General features: G+C 39.4%; 1 pseudogene across 1 annotated transcript in view; it reads left to right on the top strand.

Annotated features, from left to right (window-relative positions):
* The window catches only part of LOC100945022, a 33,929-nt pseudogene extending 33,000 nt beyond the window's left edge, over nucleotides 1–929 (top strand). Inside the window, exon 2 of the transcript XR_002772275.1 lies at nucleotides 1–929. This exon is cut by the window's left edge and continues 280 nt beyond it. The product of XR_002772275.1 is annotated as a polyadenylate-binding protein-interacting protein 1 pseudogene (transcript).
* Nucleotides 930–13,947: the final 13,018 nt, after the last annotated feature.

Here is a 13,947-nt window from a genome sequence, read left to right as displayed (position 1 = left end):
AACCTGGCAGTTTTGAAACTGAAATTGAACAGTTTGCAGAGACCCTGAATGGTTGGGTTACAACAGATGATGCTTTGCAAGAACTGGTGGAACTCATCTATCAACAGGCTACATCTGTCCCAAATTTCTCTTATATGGGAGCTCGCCTGTGTAATTACCTGTCCCATCATCTGACAATTAGCCCACAGAGTGGCGACTTCCGCCAATTACTACTTCAAAGATGTCAGACTGAATATGAAGTTAAAGATCAAGCTGCAAAAGGGGGTGAAGTTATTCGAAAATGATTTCATGCATTTGTACTCTTTCTGGGAGAACTTTATCTTAACCTGGAGATCAAGGGAACAAATGGACAGGTTACAAGAGCAGATATTCTTCAGGTTGGTCTCTGAGAATTGCTGAATGCCCTCTTTTCTAATCCCATGGATGACAACTTAATTTGCGCAGTAAAATTACTGACGCTGACAGGGTCAGTTTTGGAAGATGCATGGAAGGAAAAAGGAAAGACTGACATGGAGGAAATTATTCAGAGAATTGAAAATGTTGTCCTAGATGCAAACTGTAGCAGAGATGTAAAACAGATGCTCCTGAAACTCATGGAACTCGGGTCTAGTAACTGGGGTAGAGTTCATGCAACTTCAACATACAGAGAAGCGACACCTGAAAATGATCCTAACTACTTTATGAATGAACCAACATTTTATTCATCTGATGGTGTTCCTTTTACTGCAGCTGATCCGGATTACCAAGAGAACTATCAAGAGTTACTTGAAAGAGAGGGCTTTTATCCAGATTGTGAAGAAAACAGAACAGATCTATGATCAGGGGCTGGTGATCCATACTTGGATGATATTGATGATGAGATGGACCTAGAGATAGAAGAAGCTTATGAGAAGTTTTGTTTGGAATCAGAGCGTAAGTGAAAACAATAAAGTTAAATTTCAGCCTATCAGGTTTATAAAGCAGTTTAGGTATGGTGATTGAGCGGAACACAGGAAAGCAAGAAAATGTGTTACACTTATACCAAATTAAGGATGTTGAGTTATGTTACTAATGTATGCAACTTTAATTTTGTTTAACATTATCTGCCCAAATAAACTTTATTCCCTATAACTTAATGTATGTATATGTGTATATATATAAATAGTTTATTATGTACAGTTAATTCCACTGTTTTGGCTGCAATAAAATCAATTTTGAAATAAAAAGAAAAGAAACTAGAGAAAGAACAAAAATGCTCAGCTAATTTTAGAAGAAAGTTATAATCTTGATTTCAAAACCTGAGGAGGACAATAAAAAACATTTTAGGGCAATTTCACTTATGAATATAAATGCAAAAATGAACTTCAGCTATGCACAGTAACATGAATGAATCTTACAACATGGTGCTGGTTGAAAGTGCCAAGTCATAGAAGAATGTAATCACTATGATTCCCATAAGTTTTAAAAACACTGGCAACTGGGTGGTGCCTGTGGCTCAGTAAGGAGGGCGCCATATACCAAGGGGGGTGAGTTCAAAACTGGCCTTCACCAAACAGCAACAAAAAATAGCCGGGCATTGTGGTGGATGCCTATAGTCTCAGCTACTTGGGAGGCTGAGGCAAGAGACTTACCTAAGCCCAGGAGCTGGAGGTTGCTATGAGCTGTGACGCCATGGCACCCTACCGAGGGTGCCAAAGTAAAACTCTATCTCTAAAGAAAAAAAAAAAAAACACTGACAATTAGTATGTTGTTTAAGGATAGATGCACAAGTTATCAAAAATATAAAGAATAGGCTTGGCATCTGTAGTTCAGTGGTTATGGTGCCGGCTATATACACTGGGGCTGGCGGGTTTGAACCCAGCCGGGCCAGCTAAACAACAATGACAACTACAACCAAAAAATAGCTGGGCACTGTGGCAGTCTCAGTGACCTGTAGTCTCAGTTACTCGGGAGGCTGAGGCAAGACAATCACTTAAGCCCAAAAGTTCAAAGTTGCTGCGAGCTGTGATGCCATGGCACTCTACCAAGGGTGATATAGTGAGACTCTGTCTCAAATAAATAAATAAATAAATAATAACCTGAATAATTAATCAAAAATTCAAGACAGTGTTCACTTTGAGGGTAATAAGGCTACTAAGTAGAAAGATTTTATTTCTAGGCCTGGATGTTGAGGACACACTCGTTAATTTTGTCGTTATTCTTTTTTTTTAAGCCAGTCAAATTCAGTTGTGGGAGATTGTACATACACCACGTTTAGTGACACTAGTGTTAGTAAGTTCTGATAACCCACGTTTTATCATTATTCTTTAACCGCACATTTTCATTCATTCTTTCATGTACATTATATATTGCATGATTTTTAAAATTTGATCAATGAAAATCTTATAAAAAGTCATAGCAACATCAGAGTAGGGAGACAAAATCACAATGCCTTACCCCTCTCATTAAATTTACTAATCAAGTATGATACATTTAACTGAAAAACAAAACAAAAAACCCCAAAAGTCCACAATACTTTGAATTCTAACACTCTAGATAATGATAAAGAAATTAGCGAGAGTGTAGTGGCAATGCTTTTCAATAACTTGGCTAAATCACCAAAATTCTTCCTGTTAGATTATCCACTGACTTTTTATTACAATGGATGAATCACCTGTTCAAAATCACAGTCCCATAATTCACCTAAAAATTTCTGCTTAATTAAAGTATACATAGGCAAGCCTTTTATATACAAGGTACCAAATAATTTTTTTTGATGAGATGTAGAAACCTTAATATGGCATTTAACAAATTCAGACAACTTATTTTTTAACAGAATATAATAATTATACTTTTTTTTTCTTTTTTGAGTCAAGGTCTCATTATATTGCCTAGGCTGATTTCAAACTCTTTTTTTTTTTTTGCAGTTTTTGGCCAGGGCTGGGTTTGAACCCGCCACTTCTGGCATATGGTGCCTGAGCCCTACCCTTTTGGGCCACAAGTACAACCCTTTTTTTTTTTCTTTAACACAGTCTCACTATGTCACCCTCAGTAGAGTGCTCAGGAGTCATAGCTCACAGCAACCTCAAACTCTTGGGCTTAAGCAATTCTCTTGCTTCAGCCTCCAAGTAGCTGTGATCATAGCCTAGCTATGACCACAAACTCTTGACCTCATGTGACCTTCCTGCCTTGGCCTCCCAAAGAACCTCCATGCCTGCTACATATGATGTCTTGATATATATATATAGGGATCAGATCAGGGTCTTTACCATATCCATCATCTCAAGCATTTACCATTTCTTTGTCCAATTCAGATTTTTTAACATCACATAACTTCGATATTGATGAAATTACTCAGAGACCCAATTATGCCTAAATTTTGAATCAGTTTGGAAAAACCTGCTAAACCAGGCTGTTGGAGAAGCAATAATGACACATGGCCTGGAGACAGTCACCATCAGTACCATGATCACAATAATAAAGCATGCCCCATGTCTAGACATTGTGCTAAAAACTTTATGTTCATTGCGTTGAATCATTATAATCCTGGAAGATGGATATTGCACATATTAACACCATTTTATAGAATGAGACATACAAGTTCGGAAGGGTTAAATAACTCACTCCAAGATTAAAAGCCAGTTCTGTTCATTCCAAGGTACTAAGTCTACATTATGGCAATATAGACCCTCTTGGCCATTCTCAGGTAAACTTAGCTTAAATGTTTATGGTTTTTAAAAAATAGATAGCAAAAACCTATTTGACTCAGTTAATTAAAAGATACAGAACTAGTCCCAAACCCATTTGCCCTCAGATCCTTTCTTTGCCTTCCCTGATCTATCACAGGGAGGACTGACCTTCCTGTGTCCTATGCTTCCTGATCTGTTTGGCTGATGGGAGGATTTTGGAGAACAAGAGGAAAAAGAAGCCAGGCTATTTCTCACCATCTTTCTCCGGCTTTAGGTGGCATCTTGGGCATGTGCAATTTCCTCCATGGCTCCAGCTGCTGCTGGGCAGGCTCTGCCAAGTAACCATACACCCTGGGCCCCTTTTGCCCCTAGTGTTGTTAGTTGTTAATCTCTGAATTAACCCTTCTAACACTTATGTAATCGATTCCCTGCATCAAATTCTGTCTGTTTTAAATACTTAAAGTCGCTTCTAGAAGCCCAATGGGACCTGCTAACACAGACATCTTGGCCAATGTCACAGAAGGGATATTACTAATTTGAATCGAAGGATCCATCTTCCCATCCTGATCATCTCTCGTCCTGCTGCTGACAGCTTAAATTTATTATTATCATTATTTTAGCTTAAAACTTTGAATTCTATCATTGCTAACAATACCACCAAAAACATTTTTTTTTTTTTTTTTTTTGAGACAGAGTTTACTCTGTCATCCTGGCTAGAGTGCAATGGCATCATCACAACTCACTGCAATTTCCAGCTTCTGGGCTCAAGTGATCTTCCTGCCTCCGCCTCCTGAGTAGCTGGGACTATAGGTGCACATCTCCATGCCCAGCTAATTTTTCTATTTTTAGTGGTAACAGCGTCTCCCTCTTCCTTAGGCTGGCCTTTAACTCCTGGCGTCAAGCAATCCTCCTGCCTTGTCCTCCCAGAGAGCTAGGATTGCAGGCGTGAGCCACTGTGCTTGGCCTCCACCGGACACTTTTACATGCTTCAAGTATACTGAAGAACAATCTGTTTCACTACACGGGCCAGTTGTATCCACAGCCTCTTTCTAAGGGAAATCTGCAACAATGCCTGCTAAACCACAGGAATAAGTAGATGTGCTTGTTCTGTCACCATGGCCACCGCTGACTGGAGCCGCTGAGTGCCTCAGACCTAACAACAGCCAGCTATTATTGGCTGGCTGGCTTCCTCTGAAGGAACCTGGAGAAAGAGCTTTGCCCTCAGGTCCTTAGCAACAATTTGTCTAGTGTTTGAGCTAGAGATTTAGGGGGTCAATTAGTTGGTAGCAGGAGCAAAGGCAGAAAGTCACCTGGAGGGAAACAGAAGCAGAAAGAAAAGATTATGGGTATAGGCTCAGCACCCGTAGCACAGTGGTTATGGTGCCAGCCACATGCACCGAGGCTGGCGGTTCGAACCCAGCCTGGGCCAGCTAAACAACAATGACAACTGTGATAAAAAATAGCTGGGCGTTGTGGTGGGCACCTGTAGTTACAGCTACTTGGGAGGCCGAGGCAAGAGAATTGCTTTAGCCCAAGAGTTTGAGATTGCTGTGAGGTATGACACCACGGCACTCTACCGAGGGTGACATAGTGAGACTCCATCTAAAAAAAAGAAAAACAATAAAGCCTATGGGTATAATATCAACAGCTGAGCATTCAGGAAAGGTTAATAAACTTGTAGTAGAGGGATGCTTTATAAAACACTACAGAAACTTCCAGTTCGGAAACTACATTATAATCTCTGTCCAGTTCAGCTCTACTCAGCTTCCCATTATTCCTGTGTGATCCAGTGATCTTGCCATTTTCTGTTTTCCTGTCTGGCTGAGATTCGTGGCTAAGATTAGTCTTTATTTTCTTTTTAAAAATGTCCCTGGTGTCCAAGTACAGTCACTCACACCTATAATCCTAGCACTTTGGCAAGCCACGGTGGGAGAATCCATCTAGTTTTCTCATAGTCCTACCTGGAACTTGCTTTTTGCCTAATTGTTATTTATTGAGCACTTATCTGCTGGGCACTGTCTGAATTATTTTACATGTATGATATATCAGCTCCTTGTGGCATCCTTGTGAGACAGGCACATTTAGCATCCTATTTCAATATGCAGAAACTGGCCCAGAAGGGTTGCCTCCTTCTCCAAGGTGACAATGAGTAGTAGAGTCATGATTCTAACTGAGGCTGCCTCGCTCTAAAGTCTACTCTTTTGACCACTACACTTTGTGGCTTCTCTGGGGTAACCCAGATCAAGGCAGATAGTGTAAAAAGTGGAAGTGTGCAACAGTTTGGGGGGACTGAGTAGAAATATGGTTTCAGGGCTGACTGCTCTGGCAGGCTGTCTTTGGTAGAAGATTTGGCAAGATCGCCATTGCGTGGTGAATCTAGAAAACCTGAGAGTTTATTAGTGAGAGTGGAATTGTAGCAAAGGGAAGTAGAAAATCTGAAAGATAGTACAGCTTAGACATCCCTAATCCAACAGTTCAAAATATGAAGGGCTCCAAAATGAGGCCACAGGTGGAAAAGTCCACATCTGACCTGGTGTAATAGGTTGCATTCAAAACACAGAAACATAATACAGATTATTTAGGAAAAACAATCTTCCCACTTTTATGTGAATTTACTTACATGTAAATAAGTGTAAGAAAATTATCACTTATTGGTAGCATGTATTAAATCCAGAGTCAGGAATGATGGTGATGCCGTATAGACACAGATTATCTACATATTTAGATCAGATAGTGAAACCTTTGCTTTTTATTTTATTTTTATTTTTGTTTATTTTTTTGAGACAGAGTCTCACTATGTCACCCTTGGTAGAGTGCCATGGCATGACAGCTCACAACAACCTCAAATTCTTGGCTTAAGTGATTCTCTTGTGTTAACCTCCCAAGTAGCTGGGACTACAGGTGCCCACCACAATGCCCAGCTATTCTTTGTTTGTTTGTTTCAGTCGTCATTGTTGTTTAGCTGGCCCGGGCTGGGTTTGAACCCTCCACCCTTGGTGCATGTGGCTGGGGCTGTAACCACTATGCTACGGACGCCAAGCCAACATTTGTACATTTAATAGTTCAATATACAGGGCCAGGCGCAAGGGCTCATGCCTGTAATCCTAGCACTCTGGGAGGCTGAGGCAAATGGATTGCCAGAGCTCACAGGTTTAAGACCAGCCTGAACCAGAGTGAAACCTCATCTCTAAAAATAGCCAGGCTGTGTGGAAAGCACCTGTCGTCCTAACTGCTTGGTAGGCTGAGGCAAGAGAATCTCTTGAGCCCAAGAGTTTGAGGTTGCTATGAGCTCTGACTCCACAGCACTCTACCAAGGGTGACATATTGAGACTTTGTCTCAAAAAAAAATAGTTCAATGTACAAAAAAATTTAATAATATTGTATAAAATTACTTTCAAGCTGTGTATATATGCAACATACATAAATTTTGTGTTTAGACTTGTGTCTCATCTCAAAGATGGCTCATCATGTATGTATGTACAAATATCCAAAATCCAAGAAAATCTTAGGCTTTGGGCATGGCTAATTAAATATTCCTTCTCCTATGTCTGAGGACACAACATGATGGCTCTTTTTTCCAGATTTAACTCTTTATCCATGTTTCAGGGGCTGGATGACATCTAGTACTTGTCTTAATAGCTTTCTGGACGTTAGGAAATAAAAATCTTACCCACATTCATTCAGCTCTGTAGGTGGCTTCACTCTGTGAGACACAAAATGTGTCTAAAAAACAGTCCTTGCCCTCAGGAAGGTTGTAGCCTCATTATGTAGCTAAGTGAGAGTAACAAACATGAAAGTTTGTAGTAGGAATCTAGGTGCCCAGAAGCCAAAGAGATCATAAAAGATAATTACTTAGAGCTCGAATAGTCATTGATCAGAAACCTCAGAATGGGTTAAATTTATACTGGCAGAGGGAAAGGATAGGACAACCCAGTGATATAATGATTGTGAAGGAGAATGTACTTCCAAGGAGAACTATGCAACTGAATAGAGTTGCGGTAGGATAGGTGGAGAGGGGCCTCATAATGGCAGACCTGCAGAGGCAGGGAGGGAATTCGGATTTGACTAGTTTGGTATTCGGGAGGAGAGTGTGTTCAGGGAGGACAGCCAGGGGACTACTATGGTAGTCCATATCAGACATGATGAGGGACCAAACTGGAGAGAGGCAGATGGGAATGGACAGGAAAAGCTACTATTTGGGAAAAAAATATTATTAGGAATGAAATAGGAGGATGGATTCGAAGTAACACTTGCGTTTCTCCTGTGCCACTGGGGTTTATGTTTACTCAATTTTCTCTTTCTTTAAATTGTCTTCTCACACCCACATGCAAAACTATGAGGAGTAACACCAGATCAAATGTTTCTGATAAATTCTTTTTGACTAATTAATAATGCTTATCTCAATGGGAAAGAATCTCAAGAATCGAGAGTCTTCATTATTGTTTTTAGGCTGCCTTCTTTGAACATTGAGCATATACGCTTTCTTTTAATTTCTTTCTCTTTTCCTTTGTGCCTAAGCAAAAAGACTGCATTTCCTTATTCTGCCATAGAATTATTGTATACTACCCTTTTTTTTTCATTTACCTATACACCTGAAAACTTGAGTTTCATTATATTCCTCCCAATATTGTTTGATTCTTCTACAAACATTAATAAAGATAAATTAAAGTTGATACTCTGTCTTTCATTCAGAAAGATCCCAACATTCCTCATAATGTGTACTGGTGTTATTATTTTATGTAGACACACTGCATTTTCTTAATGCCTTTCATCTGAGAATTATAAAGTACACAATAAACACTAATTAATTCTTACAACAACCATGTGAGCTATAATTTTTTTATGTGCATATAGTAGATGAATCACCTGAAGGACCAGCAAAACACAGCTTGTGTGGGGGAGACAAGGCTTGGCACAACTTAATGGATCAACAAGCCTGTGAAATAGCTTAGGTCAGGAAAGGAGGCATTTTTTAAATAATGTATGTTTATCATATTTTTATGATGTTAGTTTGCAAAGGTTTTTTTTTTTTAGAGACAGAGTTTCACTTGGTCGCCCTCAGTAGAGTGCTGTGGCATCACAGCTCACAGCAACCTCCAGCTCCTGGGCTTAGGTGATTCTCTTGCTTCAGCCTCCTGAGTAGCTGGGACTACAGGCTCCTGTCACAATGCCCAGCTAATTTTGTTGCAGTTTGGCCAGGGCTGGGTTTCAACCCACCACTCTCAGTATATGGGGCTGGAGCCCTACCCACTGAGCCACAGGCACCACTCAAAGGGGCTGCTGACATTTTTTTCTTTTTTTTTGAGACAGAGTCTTACTTTGTCACCCTCAGTTGAGTGCCATGGCATGGCTAGAGTGCCATGGCATCATAGTTCACAGCAACCTCCAGCTCTTGGGCTTAGGTGATTCTCTTGCCTCAGCCTCCCAAGTAGCTAGGACTACAGGTGCTTGCCACAATGCCTGGCTATTTTCTTGTTGCAGTTTAGCCAGGGCCACGTTCGAACCTGCCACCCTTGGTATATGGGGCCTGTGCCCTACTCACTGAGCCACAGGCACCGCCTGGCATCTTTTTTCATTTAACTAAAACCACCAATGGAGTTTCAGTTAAGAAAATAATCACTTATCTAGGTTTCCACAAGAAACATTTGGACTTTTGCAACAAACACCACCATAAAAAGAAGGAGGTGTTAGAGCCTGTTCATAACTACGTAGTCAGTCTTATTGTCACTCCCAGAAGTACTTCAGCAGCAGAACAGACCTGGTCATTAACTGAAGCTTTGATTTAGTATCAATGCAGAGAAAGTGTGCCAGAGGCTGACTCATCACCACTTTGCTTCCTACTTAGATTTCCCTGGAGTTTCCCTCATTCAAGTGTGCAGCAGGCCAAGACCTATTTAGCTGACGAGAGATTAAATCTTCATTATTGTTTTTCAGGCCACTCTCTTTAATGAAACCAAAACCAGAAATTATTTACAAAGGAAAATGTTTACAAGAAAATGGTGTCTTTTCTACGTACACAATCAAGAATATATACCAAAAATGCTTTCCTCAAGGAAACTGATTTAACACCGTTTTCTTTATGGGAATTCATCTTTATTCTAGCTATTTATTTTATTTTATTTGTTATTTTGTTTTTTCTGAGACAGGGTCTCACTCTGGCACCCTGGGTAGAGTACTGTGGCATCACAGCTCACAGCAACCTCAAACTCTTGGGCTTAAGTGATTCTCTTGCTTCAGCCTCCCAAGTAGCTGGGACTACAGGCACCCACCACAAGGGCTGACTAGTTTTTCTATTTTTAGTAGAGACAGAGTCTTGCTCTTGCTCAGGCTGCTCTGGGAACTCTTGAGTTCAGATGATCCACCCACCTTGGCCTCCCAGAGCTCTAGGATTACAGGTGCAAGCCATCTTGCCTGGCCTATAGAAATTTTTAGTATAGAAATTTTAAAATATATACAAAGCAATATATACAAAGGATAGAATGAATATAATGAAGATCCCCTATCCCCGTCATCTCTAACAATTATCTCAGCTCCTTTACTCAAGCATTGCCATGCAGTGAACACTCTGCAGAAATTCCTAATCCTGTGGTTCGGAAATAGTACAGTTATCTCAAAGAGACTCATTTCATCCTGAAAGCCAAACTTTAATTAATTTTAATTGAGTTTATAAAACAAGCATACATATAAATATCATAAGGTAAACTTATGGGAAGATGAGAAAATATGTTACAAAAACAAACAAAATATCTAAAACCTAAGTAATAATATCATCTGTCATTTATGAATTCATGTGCCAGAGACTTTACTAGGCATTTACCCTACATTCTGACCTCTTATTTAATTTTTTCAACCATCCTATATGGTGAGTATTAGTGTCCTTATTTTAAAGATGAGGAAACTGAGACTTGGAGAAGTTTAAGTAATTAGCTAACATTCACAAAGCTAATAAGCAACAGATTGGCAACTAACATTACCTGATTCCAAAGTCCATGCTTTGTTTTACGAACTATGGCCAAAGGGCCCCGTAGAGCTCAATTCAAAAACACATGTGTTAATAATGTTAGAAAGGAAAAGAAAGTGATAAACACCCAATTTCGGGTTGTGGGAGAAACTCATAAAAATTGTTAAAGCTAAGGTTAATTGTTACCAAAACTAAGGTAAGTGAATTAATTAAGTATACCTTGTATTTGCACCATTAAAAAAGCCCTAGATTTCATAACATGACCAAATGAATAAACAGATCATTTGCTCAGGAAAATATAATAATTTAAGATAGTCATAATTGCATAGTAAAACATAATTTAACTTTGCCTATTCTCATAAATTAGAAATCCTGCAAAAAAAAAAAAAATCACCGTTAATGTAGTCCCTAAATCCATTATAAGCACATGCTATCCCAGTGCAGAGCATTAGAACTTGCATTTTACTGGCTCAGTCATCCTTATGTTTTCTAATGAACTGATTGTCAGGGTACCAAAAAAACAAGTGACATTTTGTTTGACATATTTTTCTTAGTAAAGGACCCATGATCATTTTGTGTTCAGCTTCTATTGCTCAGTACTTTCTTTTTAAAAAGTAGAGAAAAATTGTTTTATCTTAAACTTCTATTTTCCTTCATTAAAAAATTTAATGAAGGCTCGGCGCCTATAGCTCAACCGGCTAAGGCGCCAGCCACGTACACCTAAGGTGGCGGGTTCGAATCCCCAGCCTGGACCCGCCAAACAACAATGACAGCTGCAACCAAAAAATGGCCGGGCGTTGTGGTGGGCGCCTGTGGTCCCAGCTACTTGGGAGGCGGAGGCAGGAGACTCGCTTGAGCCCAGGAGTTGGAGGTTGCTGTGAGCTGTAATGCCACGGCACTCTGCCCAGGGGGACAGCTTGAGGCTCTGTCTTCAAAAAAAAAAAAAAAATTAATGAAAGTATTATATACACATAATTTAAAAATAATAAAATAGCACCAAATAAATGATAAGGACAGACAGTAGTTTCCTATCCACTCCTCTAAATTACCTCCCAATAGTTGTCTCAGAAACAATCACTTTTTAAAAACCATTTTACCTGTTTCTTTGTGGTTTTATGTCCATATTCTTGGTGATGTCTTTATAAAGCTGCCTCTTGATTTATTACTTTTACATAGACATCATTTGTTGCCTTCCTGGCATAGTATTAATAGAAATGTTTTATTTGCTTACATCTGTAATTCTAGCACTCTGGGAGGCCAGGGTGGGTGGAATGACTGAGCTCAGGAGTTCAAAACTAGCCTAAGTAAGAGCAAGAGCCCATCTCTACTAAAAATAGAAAAAGTAGCTGGGTGTGGTGGCAGGTACCTGTAGTTCCAGAAGGCTGACGCAAGAGGATTGCTCAAGCCCAAGAGTTTGAGGTTGATATAAGCTATGATGCCAGGGCACTCAACCCCAGGGGACAGAGTGAGACTCTTTCTCAAAAAAAAAAAAAGGAAAGAAAGAAATGATTTATTTGTTCAATAAATATTGGTTGAGCATCTACCGTATGTCAAATCCTGCTCTAAGGGTTGAAGGTGCCAAAGACACTAGAACAGACAAATTCTTGACTTTGTGAAATTGCAATCAAGTAGATTAAATCCATTTATGATCCCTCCACCCAATCAAGTATAATATAATTTTTAGTTAAATTAATCATCTGTGTTTATATTGTGTCTATAGAGATATTGTTCCCTGCAGTGTTCCAAATGGTAATGTAATTGTATTTCTTTCTGCAACTCTTGAATACATTTGTTAAAAAACAGTTTTAAGTTGTCTATCTTTGTCAATTTGTGTTGCTATAACAAAATATTTCAGACTGAATGATTTATAAACAACATAAATTTATTTCTCACAGTTCTGGAGCCTGGAGAGCACCTGGCAAGGGCACACCTTCTGGCTGTGTCCTCACAGGGTGGAAGGAAAGTAGAAGGGCCAAAAGGCTAAATTCTGTGAAGCCTCTTTTATAAAGGCCTTAACACACTAATGAGGGAGGAACTCTCCTGAATCAATACCCCCCTAAATGCCCCCACTTCTTAATACTATTACATTGAAAATTAAGTTTCAAAATGAATTTTTTTTGTTTTGTTTTTTGACACAGAGTCTTACTATGTTGCCCTTGGCAGAGTGCCATGGCATCATAGCTCACAGCAACCTCAAACTCTTGGGCTTAAGTGATTTTCTTGCCTCAGCCTCCCAAGTAGCTGGGACTATAGGTGCCCTCCACAATGCTGGCTATTTTTTTGTTGTAGTTGTCATTGTTGTTTGGCAGGCCCAGGCCAGGTTCGAACCTGCCTGTCCCAGTGTATGTGGCCAGCACCCTAGCTGCTCAGCTACAGGGGCCGAGCCTCAACATGAATTTGTGGGGGCACATTTGGACCATAGCAAGTTGCTACAATTGCTTAATTAGATTCATAATTAAAAACCTCCATACTGTTTTCCATAGTGCCCAAACTGGTTTATATTCCCACCAATAGTGTACAAGAGTTTTCTTTTCTCCATATCCTCGTCAGCATTTGTTACGTTAATGTTTTGTTTTTTTGATAACAGTCATCCTAACCAGAGTGAGATGATAGATACTTCATTGTGATTTTGATTTGCATTTTCCTGGTGATTAATATTATTGAGCATTTTCCAGATATTTGTTAGCCACTTGTATGTCCTTTTTTTTACAAATGTCTGTATAGATCATTTGCCCATTGTTTAATTGGATTATTTGCTATTTTGCTATTGAGAAGTTTGAGTGCCTTGTATATTCTCAGTGTTAATCCCTGTCAAATGAGTAGTTTATATTTTCTCCCGGTCTGTAGGTTATCTTTTCACTCTGTTGATTGTTTCCTTTCCTGTGCAGAAGGTTTGTAGTTTGATATAATATATGTTTATTTTTGCATTTGAGGTCTTATTCATAAAATCTTTCCCAGATTAATGTCCTGAAGCATTTCCCCTATGTTTCCCTTTAATGGTTTTTATCATTTTAGGTCCTACATTTAGGCCTTTGATCCATTTTAAGTTGATTCTTTTTTTTTTTTTTTTTTTTTAAGACAGGGTCTTTCTCTTGTCACCCTGGCTAGAGTACAGTGGCATCATCATAGCTCACTACAATCTTAAACTCCTAGGCTCACATGATCCTCTTGCCTCAGCCTCCTAAGTAGCTGGGACTATAGATGTGTGCCAACACACTCAGCTAAATTTATATTTTTGCTGTAGAGATGAGGTCTCACTCTTGTTCAGGCTAGTCTTGATTGAACTCCTGACCTTAAGCACTCCTCTTGCCTTGACTTCCCAAAGTGCTAGGATTATAG

This window comes from Otolemur garnettii, unplaced genomic scaffold (genome assembly GCF_000181295.1).
Source record: "Otolemur garnettii isolate 467f Iridium unplaced genomic scaffold, OtoGar3 scaffold00016, whole genome shotgun sequence".
Lineage (NCBI taxonomy): Eukaryota > Metazoa > Chordata > Mammalia > Primates > Galagidae > Otolemur > Otolemur garnettii.
This window is presented reverse-complemented; position numbering and strand designations above follow the sequence as displayed.